The sequence below is a fragment of the Ruditapes philippinarum genome, unplaced genomic scaffold (assembly GCF_026571515.1).
Source record: "Ruditapes philippinarum isolate M1 unplaced genomic scaffold, ASM2657151v2 ctg16230_1_1_1_1, whole genome shotgun sequence".
Lineage (NCBI taxonomy): Eukaryota > Metazoa > Mollusca > Bivalvia > Venerida > Veneridae > Ruditapes > Ruditapes philippinarum.
In genome coordinates this window covers 38,502-54,917 of record NW_026852644.1, presented here as the reverse complement: position 1 = coordinate 54,917, position 16,416 = coordinate 38,502, and the positions used below count along the sequence as shown (strand labels likewise).

Genomic DNA, 16,416 nt, shown 5'->3' with positions numbered 1-16,416 from the left:
CAGTTTGTGCCCGTAAAGCTGGAAAGTCACCATATGACCTTTACTGTATATTAGTACAACGTTCAACCCAACTAAAAAACAATGAAAAATATCACTTGATGCTTGACTGCCTTGTGATCCTGCACTAGTAAAGTCAACTTCCATCAAATACATTAGGTCCACAATCATCAGGACATCATCAAAAATCATCTTATATAATTCCTATCAATTTATACAAAAATAGAGAATATAGACAATTTCAAAATTTATAGGTCACCTTTTGGTAGACTAAATAACCTTTAAGGACATGTGAATGGTGACATGTCAGAGGTCCATACTCTCAGTGCCTGAAAGAGCAGATAGACCCCCATCAAGCCTAAAATAATGTCAATAAAGAGATAGAAAGTTAAGACTGTATTCTTGTATAGATTAGGATATAAATAAGTTAACTGATTCAGGTAGCTGCTTGTAACACAACATTATGACTATTGTAGTTTGCAGTGTCTTGCTTCGTTATGCTTTGTATTTAGAGGAGTCATTTTGTCTTCACAGTGTATGATGTTAAATGTTTTATAATTATATAGAGCTTCACACATTTTCTGAAGTGCTTTCTGATTATTTATACCCCACTTTTATTTTGGAGAATTACATATTATAAAATGTTTTACATTATAATGACAATTTTGTGTGAAAAGCCTGGTGTTGTATGGTAGTTAAGAGTTGAATTGCCTTAACATCCAAATAAGTATTTGTTCACACTTTGGCAAAATGTAAAAAGTACATCTCTGCTAATTCCATAGAATGTAATTTATTAAGTATTTATTTTGAAGTTATTCTAAATCATTATATTTTAATCTAACTACATGTATTGCCAAATTAAGTTCATTTTTGTATATTATATATGTTCATAGATATACTTTGAATTAGATGGTCCTTTTTTGCAAATTTATTTCTTCAGTCAATAAATATGTTTAAAGACTATAATTAAAACATTTTAGTACAACTATCAAAAGACTCTAATTAAACATTTAAGTACAATAAAAATATATGGTAAAGTAACAAACAGATGAGTCAAGACTGTGTTAAATTAAAGCAAAATAAGGCTGGGAATAATGATTTGGGGGTGTGTCATTATTATGGGTCCGGGATTTAAGGGTTGGAGATGAGGCAAAATTTTGAGCCAGGAAGAGACCTTATTGACGGTTGGGGATTAATAAGGGTTTTTAAATATCCATAAGAGTCTGGATTCAGGATCCAGGATGAGGCCTAATTAAGAGTCTATGATTAAGGGTTTGGGATGCGGCGTAAGTAAAGTCTGAGGATAAAGGGTTGTGGATGAGGCATAACGAAGGGTTGAAGATGGCAATTTGAATCTCTGATGTTGAGACTTGGTGAGGCTGTCCCTTTATGAATAGTCAGTATTCTTTGATATAGGCAGAAATAACATGGGATGTGTGTGGTTTTGGAAAAGTTAGTTTTGACAAGGCTGTCATTTAAGTATTGCTAAAAATATTTTAAGAATATTTTTCTTAAAATGCCATCATAACACAGTTTTTAAGCAGGCAAAATGGAAACTGATGGATTTTGTTTTTATTCAGAATTTTTTTTTTGTCTGATTAAATGTTTTTTAAGAACCTTGGCATCTTTAATATGAACTTGGGTCTTCTTTTGAAATGACAACATGACAAAATATTTTTTTTTTCACACAATTTTGCATGACTTTTATGATTAACAAATTGATGCTTATTGTTTTGTAAACTGCATGCTTTCCTTGTGGATGTGCAGGACCATGATACAGATTCTCTTGGATCTGTAGATCTGGCACCATACATGACTTCACAGCATTTCACAAATAAAAATCTCTCTGCAAATATCACCAGTAAACCTTCTGGCAATAGTAGTAGTAAAAACGTAAGTCTCTTTTTGTGTTGCTTTCTGTTTTATTTGATGTGTGAAATATTATCTGGCTTCATTCCTTCTTGATTTCTCTGTTATGATGATTTACATAGAGCTACTCTTAATAAATGACAAATTTCAAATGTAAGGAAAAATGGCTAGGCCAAATAAAAACATAATATTCTTAGCTATTGGCTGAGTTAGAATGCTTTATACAAGTTGAAAAGATTTTAAAACTGTAATTTTTTCAAATTCCATGCAGAAACTGTCTTTCAATAAGAGCTATGCAAACTGCATTGTGTTGAACAAATGTTTCAGATTTTCTAAATGAATAAAAAACAGCTGATTAATGTTAAGAATTGAGCAAAATCAAATCTCTAAATTATTCAAAGATCTGTGAAGTATTTGTTTTTTTTACTTCTCATAAATGTTTTTTTTTTTTTCTAGAATATTAGGAACATTTTGTTCATGGTAACTTGTAATACTTGGACAATTAAAGTGTTGAACTTGTGATCTGTATAATTCTGTCTTTGAACAATAAAATTGTATTTTTTTAACAGTCATGTTGGCATAGTGTTCACATCTTACAAAAGTAAGCAGAAATAGGCTTGAAAAAGTTGCTGAGCAAATTCCAGTATTGTAAACTCTGTTAATTCTAAACCACAATAAACAACTTAAAGGGACAGTCACTTGTCCATCTTTCAATCTGTAAAACAAAACATTACAAATTTTATCATTTGTAGGAAAAAAAATAAAAATGTTTTATACTGGCTGAAAAGTAAACAGTGTTAACGGCACAAAGATGTTGGCTGATTTTGGTCTGCATTGTGTAATGGTTGCATCGATAGAATCTGCTGCCTACTGCAGGCCAAAGATTAATGGTTATCAATTATCATTTGCTTGTATTTTACTATAAAACATTTTTATCTGAAACTGTGTCCCATTTAATTGAATGTCTTTATTGGTGATCAGTGGTTGACCATAAAATATTTTGGGCCAGAAAATAAATGTATTATCCTAATTAACATAGCTAAATATTTATTTCTATTTTTTTTTTTTTTTTACTTTCTTCCTTACAAAGGCCATCATTTATTTGATGCAAAGTCGATCTTCTCAAATTTCATTTTCCAATTGTAGTAAAGTAGATGCTTCAAGTAGTGCAAAATGAGGGTTTGAGTACACTGATATATATTATGTAATATTATAATACATATACAACTGATAAATACTGCACATTTGTAATGTTCATTTTCATTGGATGATACAACTGATAAATACTGCACATTTGTAATGTTCATTTTCATTGGATGATACAACTGATAAATACTGCACATTTGTAATGTTCATTTTCATTGGATGATTGCACATTTTGTAACATTGCTTTTCATTTAATTAATCTTGATGTTTATATAAACTGTATACAAAGCTGCTGTCTGTTTATGAAGTAATTTCATTTTTGTGCTGCCTTCAAAAAGGCGACATATAGGGGTTACTTTTGTCGGCGGCGTCGGCGGGAGCGTTGTCGGTGTCAGCGTCCCCTTGAGCTTGTCCGGAGCATAAGTCAGTCATTACAAGTTGGATTGACTTCAAACTTGGTATGCATGCTTTTTATAATGACCTGAAGTGCAGTGCATGAGAATCGGTACTCTGCATTTCTTATTTTTTGAGTTATTGCCCTTTGTTAATTTTCATACTTAATTTTTGTCTGGGCCATTTCTCCTAAAGTATAAAAGCTATGTACTTGAAACTTCATAGGATGATAAATCTTATTAAAAGAAGTGCAGTGCACAAGAACCAGTACTCTGCACTTCTTATTTTTTGAGTTATTGCCCTTTGTTAATTTTCATACTTTATTTTTGTCCAGACCATTTCTCCTAAATTATAAAAGCTATAGACTTGAAACTTCATAGGATGATAGATCTTATTGATATGAAGTGCAGTGCACAGAAACTGCTGCTCTGCACTTCTTCTTTTTTTGAGTTATTGCCCTTTTGTCCTGGCCATTTCTCCTAAATTATATTGTTCACATTGCGACACATCCGACTCACGGAGTTCTAGTTATCTTTAATAAAGGAAGTTTGCTGTATTACAAATCAGTTATAAAGATTCTTGGCCATATATAAACAGTTGTTTGCAATATATACAAAATAACCCTTGTTAGCCATTTACATAGGGTCATTTAAACTGTTTAAATCTTTATACCTAATATGTTTGCAACATGGATTGCTTTTCATCCAATAAATTAATTATAGTGACATTTATATATAGTTTTGTATACATGGCTACTGTTAATTAATGCAGAAATCTCACTTTTTTCTAAAAAAAAAGGGTAAGTTTTCTGTATTATAAACTTGTTATAATTATTCCTGACAGGTTATATGGCCATATAAATGGTTGTTTACAATATAACCCTCACTATACTAGGCACTATGGTTATATATATTTCCATTTAACAACTGTTTATATAAAGCCAAATAACCAGTCAAAAAATCTCTATAACTAATAGTATAAATGGCTGTTTGCAATAACCTTTGCTTGCCAGCTTGGGTTATATAAACTAACAAATTTTAATACTTAGTCATAATATAAACTGTAAAAATCTTTATAATTATATTTTATGAAAACTATGTCAAATGCCTGTCCAGTAATTGACCAATAGCACTTGTCTGTACTATGAGTGATGCCTGTTTTTGTTGTGGATGGTGTTTAATATAATGTTTGATAAAGCTGTACTATGTTCCCATATATACCGTAAAAAGCTGACAATTACTATGTTCCCATATATTCCGATAGTATACATACTGTATAACGCTTGTTGTTATACCCCCAAAAACGAAGTTTGGGGGGGTATATAGGAGTCACCCGGTGGTCGGTTGGTCGGTCGGTCGGTCCAGACGTCCGTTGCATTTTCCTTGTCCGGACCAAACTTGAAAGACTAATGCGTTGGAATTCAATTATAACCGACTTACAATGTCAAGCCATTGAGAGGAAGTGCATACTATCTAAGAACCCATGAACTCGGTATCTTGAGCTAGATTACAGAGTTATGCCCTTGGTTAGCGTTTTCTTGTCCGGGCATAACGTTGAAAAAAACTACATTGCGTTGGAATTCAATATATCCTATTATCCATACAGATTGTCAAGTAACACAATAAGGGAAGGTGCAGTGCACAAGAACCATAACTCTGATCTAAAGTAATTACAGATTATTTCCCTTTGTTACTTTTGACCATTGGCTTTCTTTTTGTCCGGACCATAACTTGAAGACTAATGGTTGGAATTCCAATATAAACTACATACAATGGTCAAGCACATTGAGAGGAAGTGCAGTGCACAAGAACCATAACTCTATCTTGACTAATTACAGAGTTACTGCCCTTTGTTACTTTTCCTTGTCCGGGGCATAACTTGAACACTACTGGTTGAATTCAAAACAACTTCATACAATTGTCAAACACAATAAGGGGAAGTGCAGTGCACAAGAACCATAACTCTATCTAAAATAATTAAAGAGTTATTGCCCTTTGTTACTTTTCCATTGCTTTCTTTTGTTCCGGACCATAACTTGAAGACTAATGGTTGGAATTCAATATAACTACATACAATGGTCAAGCACATTGAGAGGAAGTGCAGTGCACAAGAACCATAACTTCTATCTTGGACAAAATACAGAGTTTACTGCCCTTTGATACTTTTGTCCTTGTCTGGGATGCATAACTTAAAACGTACTGGTTGAAATTCAAAACAACTTCAGTACAATGGTCAAGCACAAAAAGAGGAAGTGCAGTGCACTACAAGAAACTATAACTCCATCGTCTATCAGTATTTATAGAGTTATTCCCTTTGTTCCTTTTCTTTGTCTTTTCTGCGACTTATTACAGAGTAATTCAATAAAACTTCATCAATGGCCAACCACATTGAAAGGAAATGCAATATATACATATTAACCACAACTATCTTTAATTGCCCACAACCGATAACTCTATTATTTCAATTCTTTCTACAAAGATATTCTGTGTACTAGTAACATCCTCATTTCCGAAGCGAGTCGGTGTGGGGTATTAATCACATTTAGTGATAGTTCTAGTTAAGTGATGTGTATGTTTGTATCATGCTAGTGGCTATACATTAAATAAGTGACTAGAAGTTTAAATTATGTAATTACGTTGAGGACATACGTGTGTTGAATACCTAGCCGGCCGAGCCGGAGTAACGTGGTAAGATCAGCGTGTGACATGAAGAGTGATTGATACAACAAATTATATATACATAATCTTAATCGATTATCTGAAGTCACCACCTAGTGCAGTACAGCGGTGGGTAACCCCTGTATATCTATATATATGGTGAGAGCCCAATTCTGCACTAATGTTTGAAGAGGGCGGGTATGGCGACGTGAAACATAACACAGTATTCTAGGTGATCAAAGTCCCTATGTGTACATAGGGAGTTTTATGAAGCGTCGGCCGGTAGCAAGAGATGATCCTGACTGCTTATGACTTTGGATTCTTTCATTTGAGGTATATTGTCAACATAATTAGTTTATAGTGATATAGTCTATGATCAATAATTTATAACAAATAAGTTGCAGATACTCATATTTCCAATATTAATCTCAGATATGGCATAATATATTTCAAGCTCAATTTTGTGTATAAAAACCAAAAATTAAAATCATTTGTTGTGAGGAAGTTGACACTTCTTTGTTGAGAATAGATTTATATAGGTGGAGAATCATAGTATTTAGGTTGGACTATAATGCAATAGTCAATAATTGTAATCAAAACCTTGCCTCCATCCTGGGGAATAGCAGGTAATTTGACTTTTGGTAAATATCAAAAACCCCACCCAGCAGACACAGATGGTTATACGTAGATTTAAAGCCCCACAAGGCAATTTAGACACATGTTGTCAAACATTTTGGTCATTGTGTTGCTAAAACCACCACAATGACCCAGCACTCACTGTGCCAGGATAGATCAAAAGCGAAGACCTGTCTCATTAGCGTTGCATTCTGGGTCCTTTCAATGGCAGTTGGTGGGCCAAATGCCTGATGTTATTTTGACTGTAATTTTTAGAAAAAAAGAAATGGTTTTAAGCTAGACATAAACAAAATGAACAAATGATACATATTAATGGTAACATTGATTTACTTCAACCATGGCAATATAAAATGGTCATAAATATCCTTCCATTTCAAAATTTTTTGGATAAGACTTAATTGACATGGAATAGTATGTAAAGCTTTTAGTTTTAATGACATTAAATGACATTGCATTATGTGGTTCCCCTGGAAATAAAGTACATAATCACTCCTTTGTGATTGACTGCTGATTTAAAACAGCATTAAATCTTGCTTTACTATGTTATTGCATGTACTAGTTTTCCTTCAACTCTGTTTATTTTCATTTTGGTTTTTTGTATTTGATTTAAAGCAATGGATTATACAGAATGAAGTATTGTTAAATAAGAGCAGAAATGAATTCCTAATTATTCAGTATCTCAATCTTTGCATTGATTTTTCCTCTTAAGTAAATATTATGCTATTGAAATCTTTGGTATTAGTATAAGATTAATGTTTTTTTTGGTGTTTTTGCCATGTCTGTGAACACATACAATTGTCACACAGTTTATTTTGGAAAAAAAAATAATTTTGAAAAAAAAAAGAAGATATTTTACACAAAATTGTCATCATTGTCTTTTATAGATCTGAGGAGTAAAGCTTGTAGAATTATGTGAATAGAATGTTCAAAGTGCATCGTAGAAGTTGTGATTCACTTTTGATGCAATTTATTTTTTTAATTTTGAAAATAATAATTTTTACGAATTTTGTTCAAAAATGAAAATTAATTATTTTGTTTTTGTATATTGTAAATAATGGTTTATGTGACAGCAATCATATATTTTCTTACTTTCAATGAAATTAACTTTAAACTTCAAATATATGTTCCTTATCATCAACCGCATCTTATGTGATAACTCTAGCACCAATATTTTCAGATTTATCTCCCCTTGAACTTAGAATTTTCCTTAAAAAATACTATTTTTTAGTCCCCTACCGGTTTACCGGAGGGGACTTTAGGTTTACCCTCCGTCCGTCTGTCCGTCTGTCTGTCTGTCCGTCCGTCAGTCCGTCCGTCTGTCCGTCCGTCAGTCCGTCCGTCCACAAAACTGGATCCCGCGATAACGCAAAAAATACTGAAGATATTTTAATGAAACTTGATATATGGATAGATGGCAGTATGGAGATTATGCACGTCTTTTTCTTTTCTTCCTATGTTGAAAATTCTGGTTGCTATGGCAACAAATAGACTGAAAATATGGCAAATTTTACACATAACCTGGATCCCGCGATAACGCAAAAAGTACTGAAAATATTTTTATGAAACTTGATATATGGATAGATGGCAGTATGGAGATTATGCACGTTTTTTTCTTTTCTTCCTTTGTTGAAAATTCTGGTTGCTATGGCAACAAATAGACTGAAAATATGGCAAATTTTACACATAACCTGGATCCAGTGATAACACAAAAAGTACTGAAAATATTTTTATGAAACTTGACATATGGGTAGATGGCAGTATGGAAATTATGCACATCCTTTTTAGCTCGACTTTTCTATGAAAAGGGGAGCTATCCTACTCGCCCCGGCGTCGGCGTCGGCGTCGGCGTTGGCGTCACACCTTGGTTAAGTTTTTCGTACCACCCCACTTTATTTCAGAAGTATTACAAGTATGCTTTGAAACTTACCATACTTGTTCACCATCATAACCTCCATCTACAGACAAGAGTACATAACTCTGTCAAGGTTTTTGACAGAATTATGGCCCTTTTTTGACTTAGAAAGTGTATTGAGCTTGGTTAAGTTTTTTGTACCACCTCACTTTATTTCAAAACCATTGGAGGTATTGCTTTGAAACTGACCATACTTGTTTACCATCACGACCTTCATCAACAGACAAGAGGACATAACTCTGTCAAGGTTTTTGACAGAATTATGCCCCTTTTTGACTTAGAAAATACATTGAATATGGGTAAAATCCACTTATTGCCTTAACCTTTGAGATATTGCTTTGAAACTTTAATGCTATTTCACATCATTACCCCATCTGTACGCAAGAGAAGGTAACTCTGTCAAGGATTTTGTTTTAAAAATTAAGGCCTTTTATCGACTTAGAATCTTGTTAAGTTTTTAGTACCAGTCCACTTTTTGACTGAACTGTTTGAGATATTAATTTGAAAGTTGGAATACTTGTTTACAATCATGATTCCCAAACATGTCCAGGAGAAGGTAATTCTGTCAAAGATTTTATTTGAATTATGGCCCTTAACTGTCAATGTTTTGTATTATAGGCAAGCACTAAAAAAGTCGAGCGCGCTGTCTTACGGACAGCTCTTGTTTATCTTCCTATGTGGAAAATTCTGGTTGCTATGGCAACAAATGGACTGAATTTCAAGTTTTCTGATTCTAGTTTTTAAGATTTTTCACTATAAGTTCTTTATTTCATAAGGTATTTTCTATAAACTTTAAATATAAGTTGCTTGTCATCAACCACATCATATGTGACAAGGTTTACAACTCTAGCACAAAATTTATTAGAATTACCTCCCTTGAACTTAAAATTTTCATGAAAAAAACATTGTTTTTTTTAATAACTTCTTTTTCTGAATGTATCTTCTTCAAACTTCATATAAATGTTTCTTATTGTCACTCAACATTTGTGAGTGTTCAATACTCGAGCAAGACTATTTCCAGAATTATGCCCCTTTTGAACTTAGACTTTTTTTTTGAGAAATTGGTTATTTTTACTCCAACTTCTTCAATCATGATAGGATTTTTAAAATGTTATATTTTGATAACAGGGATGTTTAAAAAATAACTTTAGAGTGTCCTTCAGTCCGTCTGTCTGTACATAAAAACTGTTTCCTGTGATCATTTTTAAAGAACTTTTTCAACAAATTTACTTAAAATAGGAACCTAAGTGAATGGCCAATGGCCCTTCAGAATGTTGCTTGGGCTCTTACCGGTAGGGGACTTATGGATTGCTTGCAATACTATGATAATTGCTTGTTACTGTTTCTTCTTTATTTCTTAAGGGATTCAACCTCATACTTCAAATATATGCACCTTATCATCATCCCCATCTTAGGTGACAAGGTTCATAACTCTAGCACCAATATTTTAGATTTATCTCCCCTTGAACTTAGAATTTTCCTAAAAAAAAAATATTTTTTACTGTAACTTCTTTATTTCTTAAGGGATCAACCTCATACTTCAAATATATGTACCTTATCATCATCCCCATCTTATGTGAAAAGGTTCATAACTCTAGCACCAATATTTTCAGATTTATCTCCCCTTGAACTTAGAATTTTCCATAAAAAATATTTTTTTTTACGGTTACTTATTTATTTCTAAAGGGATCAACTTCATACTTCAAATATATGTACCTTATCATCATCCACATCTTACAGCATTAAAAGCCAGCTAGGCCAGTGAGACTGGGCATCCATGGAGTTAGACTCAACAGCCTTGAATATTGTCAGTGGCTCAATTTTTGTAATTTAATGATATTAAAATACCTTAATCCTTGTATGGACTGTAAAGCATATTATGATTTTTAACAAGGTTTTCCAAAGGAAAAAAACTGGTTATTAGATTGAGGTATGTCAGCGGGCGGGCGGGTGGGCGGGCGGACATAAACAATTTCTTCTGTGCTCAACTCCTTCTACATTTGTCAACGGATTTTGACCAAACTGTCACAAAAGCTTTGTCATCAAGTGCCCTGGCGCATATTGTCAGGGTTTTGCGATTGGATAATATTTGACCTAATTATGGCTCTTTGTTTTTTTTCCTTATATAGAATATATAGTGAACAATTTCTTCTGTGCACAACTCCTTCCACATTTCTCAACGGTTTTTGACCAAACTTTCACAGAAGCTTTGTCGTCAATTGCCCTGGGGCATATTGTTGTGGTTTTGCGATTGGATAATATTTGACTTAATTATGGCCCTTTGTTTTTTTTCCTTATATAGTGAACAATTTCTTCTGTGCACAGCTCCTCCTACATTTCTCAACGGATTTTGACCAAACTTTCACAGAAGCTTTGTCATCAAGTGCCCTGGGGCATATTGTTGGGGTTTTGCGATTGGATGATATTTGACCTAATTATGGCCCTTTGGTTTTTTTTCTTATATAGAATATATAGTGAACAATTTCTTTTGTGCTGAACTCCTCCTACATTTTTCAACGGATTTTGACCAAACTTTCACGGAAGCTTTGTCATCAAGTGCCCTGGTGCATACTGTCGGGGTTTTATGATTGGATAATATTTGACCTTATTATTGCCCTTTGTTTTTTTTCTGATATAGAATATATAGTGAACAATTTCTTTCGTGCGCAACTCCTCCTACATTTCTCAACGGATTTTGAGAAAAACTTTCACAAAAGCTTTGTTATCAAGTGCCCTGGGGCATATTGTCGGGGTTTTGTGATTGGATAATATTTGATCTAATTATGGCGCTTTGTTTTTTTTCCTTATACAGAATTATCAATATATAGTGAACAAATTCTTCTGTGCTGAACTCGTCCTACATTTCTCAACAGATTTTGTTCAAACTTTCACAGAAGCTGGTTTGTCATCAAGTGCCCTGGCGCATATTGTCAGGGTTTTGTGATTGGATAATTTTTGACCTAATTATGGCCCTTTGTTTTTTTTCCTTATACATAATATATAGTGAACACTTCTTCTGTGGCAATTTCTCCTACATTATTCATGTTTTACATTGCACATAGTTACATTGTTTGTTGCTTGTATTTGTTTTTCAAATACAACATATTTATCCATAATGGTGATAATTGAAAACCTCAGGTTTCGTGGCATTGCCATGTTTCTTGTTTATGTTTTTTTCTTCAGTTTGAATCAGTTTTGTACTTTTCAAACGACATCTCCTCTGAAACCATAAGGCAGATCATAATGAAACTTCACAGGGATGTTCCTTGTGTGAAGCCTTAACAAAAGTGTTCAAAGAATTCCATTCCATGCAGAACTCTGGTTGCCATGGCAACCAAAAGAAAAAACTTTAAACATCTTCTTCTAAGAAACCCAAAGAGCTAGAGCTTAGATATTTGGCATGAAACATCTTCTAATGAGTGTCTACCAAGATTGTTCAAATAAAATCCCTGGCCCTGCCCCAGGTGTGTCATTGTTTTTAACTATATGTGTAAAGGAAAAAACTTGACCAGCTAGACCTTAGATGTTAAGCATGAAATATCTTCTAATGGGTGTCTACCAAGTTTGTTCAAATAAAAACCCTGGGGTTTAAACTGGCCCCGCTCCGGGGGCCTATATACAGGTGAGCGACTTCAGGGCCATCATGGCCCTCTTGTTTAAATATTTTGACAATGCCTGATACAACTGATATCTTAAACTTGTATCAGTTTAACATTAGTCATTATTATCAACTGTAATAAACAGCTGAAACTGTTTGAATTAATAGGCTTACCATTTTTACAGTGTTCAAAGTTTTTAACATCAGATTTTATTTTATAAAACCTTAATCACAATCAATAGTGTAAGCCATACACTAGTGTTTTTTTAAACATAATTATATTCTGGTTTCAGAATTTAGCAACGCAACTAATAACCAGGTAGATTTTTTGAGAATTATATTTTAGCAGGACTACTGTATGGAATTTATGTCTTAGTCCTTAGTCTTAAGAATTGTAAGAAAATGTGAAGTTGAATTTTAGTATTGTTGCATACTGAAGCATGGACAAAAACTTGCTAGTTTTAAAATTGATGTTTGTTGCTTTAAGCATTTAATTAATAAATTCACTTTCAAATCGGAATAGAATTTCAGGGAAAAATTTTTTATTGGCTTAACCATAAAAAAAAATCATAAATGGAAACTTTTTCAAGATTAAATTTTTTATGTTTTTTGATTTCTTAGACTTTTATACATTCTTTAAACAGCAAAAGTATAAATCTTTACAAATTCCCTCATTTCTTTTGATATACATTTATTTAACTTCAAAAGAAATGTAATATTTTCTTACTGTTCAAAGTATTAAAGTAATTGCATTTGTATACATGAAAGGAAAGCCTATGTAATATTTTCTTTCAAGTTGAATTAATAACTACATGTATTACATTGTATGCTTTATTTATTTGATGATTTGATAACTTTTATGTCTATTTTGTCATCAAATATAAACTTTAAAGTTTCTTATTTTACAAGTATCTGGATTTTATATTTTCATGCAAGTGTTTTTTTTTTGCAGTAACCGTAAATACTAATGTACTATTAATATTCTTACATGCTTAATATATACATTTGTAATTTTCGCTATGTTGAATCATGTGTGATAATGGCCAACTTTATTACTACAAGTTTTATATTTATATCAGTGTATATTACCAATGTAATGTAATTGATTATGTTAATTAATAGGCATGCACTTTATTTTATTGTAGCGATTCAAACTGTCACTGATTGATTTAACCTTGCACCTTTTGTACTTTGTGCATTTACTAACATTATAGTTTGTATGTGTGTAACACCATATTTTAACTCTGTGTTGTTGTCCTATGTTGTGTTTTATGTTGTTCTAATTTTGCAGCGTCTTTGAACAATAATGAAGAAGACTAGATTTGTGGTAATCATAGACAAAAATGATGTGTTCTTACTGGAAGAAATACATTAAATTTGGAGACAGTAAATATATATGGAATTTGTAAAATGGATTCACAGTAACTTTAAGACTTTTATTGCATAATGGCATTATTTCTTTTAAGAAACCATTATTTCATGTAATATTTTAAGCTATATATCTCTTAATGATAGATTATATATTATTGAAATCTTCTTAAATAATCTCTAAGGACTAGAAAAGTAGTTTGCGAAATGAACATTCTGATTTTACTCCTAATTTGCTAAGACATTACTTGTTCTTTTTTTCCTCTCTTTATCTTTATGAGGATTACATTTCTCATTGTTTTATCCTCACTATTGAAGCATTTATATTCTTTTCCAAATCTTTATATACCTTCTTTTAAGAAATTATTAGATTTTGTCCCATATTTTCTTTGGTCCTTGCAGTCCTAAAACATATTCTTTGTGGTCTTTGCTAACCTTAGCATATCTTTTGTGGTCTTTGCAGAACTACTTATTTTTTTATTTTTTTTTTTCAGACCTAAAACATATTCTCTTTGGTCTTTGCAGTCCTGAAACATGTTCTCTTTGATCTTTGCAGACCTAAATTCATTTCAACTTAAACCATCTGTTATCCTGACAACAATTACTTATTTCAAACTGAAACGTTCTATAATTCCTCTGACCAAAAAAAGAACCAACTTATTTCCAACTTAAACTTCCTATTCATCTGACAACAAAAAAGTTTTAATTATCCCCTTTTACTTATCTACAGCTCCATGTTGTCACCTTAGTGCAATAACTAGTTAACTCCTACTAAATTTATGAAGGACTTGACCTGTTACTACACTGTAAACTCTATTTCTGCCAACTAAAGCATCTGATTCTGACAAATATGTACCTATTACCTTTCTCTGTTGCTTGGCAAAAATCAGCAACTCTTTTTTGTGATCATGGTTACAATTATCATTGACTTCCAGTACAAGATTTATTAGACAAGGCTGAACAATTAATTCTCTTCATTTTTCTGTTACTGACATTTTAATTTCTTTTACTGTTGGTACATGCCTTACTGATTCAGGCTACCCAGAATTTATATATTACAGCCACTAATTCTCTGCTAATAATTGCAACATTCTTTCACAAAATCTTTATCTCTTTCTTCCTTTCCTGAATACAGCAATTTGCAAGTTACATTTTGTGTTCTTAGAAATTTACATCAAATCATCTCAATTATGTATCGATTTTCTCATTAGCTATCCATGTACCAATTTCAATAATTGAAATTTATTTAAAAGAAGATTGTATCATAATTGTGAAGGATTGTAACTTAAAATTTCATCATTTATCAGATATAATTCCTCTTTGCCAGATAAGGATAAATAATTAATAGCATTTAAATGCAGTCACTGTCTGATGGCGTAAAAAAAAATATCAGTTAGTTTAAAGAAACTCTTGAGCTCTCTTTACACTATTTTAGACTTTTGAATCAAGTTGTGAATTTTCTGTATGTTTTTTTTAATTTAGACTTGCATGTTATTTCATTTCAGGCTAATTTGTATAGTTAAATTATTACAAGATTTAATTAATTTTGTTCGTATTTTAATAATAGGTCTCTAGATATATTTAACAATTATTTCTAAGACAGCTCCATGAAGTTGATTGTACAATTATTTTTTCTATACTGTAAAGAAATATTACAGTTCGAAATAATTATTTTTATCTTAAACTAAAGTAGAACAGTTAATGAGTTTATTCACATATTTAATGATTCAATTTTTACCTGTCTATTTCATTTACAGCAGGAGAATGCGCACGGGAAAAATGGGCGGGCTGTTCGTTCTGCAGAAGGTACGAGAAAGGAGGGCAGCTCTGCATGCACGCTACAGTAACATACTTGAAGGGGGAAATTATTTTGATCTTCAGTACATTAAGGAAACAAAAATCTTTGACACATGGAAATTTGATATACACCGGAAAAAAAATGGCAATTCCATAATTGTGAGATTTTACCACCCTGAGAATCAGTGGAGTGACTTGTCATTGATAATATATTTATCTAGAATGATGTGTTTGAATAATAACCGCCCAGGATAATGTAAAGTTTTAAAATAAATTTAAAAGCATAAAAAAAACTGCGATTTGATCTTAAAAATGCAATTGTGATATTTCTTCTATTTTTTTTTGTGTTTTTCTCTTCAAATTTTCTAATTTGGTATTAAATATTCATAAAGTTCCTTTCATCAGATGTAATGGACGCTTTTTTATTTCACTTTTAGTGAATATTGTTAGAGGAAATGTTTGTACAAGGTCATATGACACCTCTCCTCATGTACACTAAATGTGTTACAAACTGATATACCAATATGCTGTTCTGATTATAGCAGTTTTAAAGCAGCACGCCTCCAGATTCTTGTTAATTTTCATGAAAAGTTTGGAAATGTATTTAAAAGTCAAATATTGTGAGTTGAACAAATAAAGTAATTAACATATTGCATTCGGCACTTACAATCCAAGAAAATTACCAAAAAGTCGTCAACATATGCAAAAATTATAGCCCTAACTGCGTTAAATGTAACGCAGAAGCAATATGGTAATATGATACTGCAAAATCAGTCTTAAACCACATAAAACATGAAAAATATAACTTGGTTCTTGAATGTTTTTACCTTTCTTAAAATTTTAGTACAGTTTTCTTAATATTGATTTTCTTGAAATATTTTGGCTCATCTGGAGGCCTGCAACTTTAAATGAAAATCTAGTATGACTGATGAATAGAAAAATAGTAAAAACCTGACTCAGATCTGAATTTAAAGTCTTACTGACATTAACCATTAAAAAGTCAATTTTTAAACATAAATACAAGAAAAGCTTTTTCAAAAAGG

The 16,416-nt window shown here is 32.0% G+C and overlaps 1 long non-coding RNA gene across 1 annotated transcript; it reads left to right on the top strand.

Moving 5' to 3' along the window:
• Positions 1-507: 507 nt before the first annotated feature.
• On the top strand, positions 508-15,500 carry LOC132719681 (uncharacterized). The gene is made up of 2 exons (XR_009624259.1): positions 508-1,890; positions 15,334-15,500. It is a non-coding gene; the product is annotated as an uncharacterized LOC132719681 (long non-coding RNA).
• The last annotated feature ends 916 nt before the right edge of the window (positions 15,501-16,416 follow it).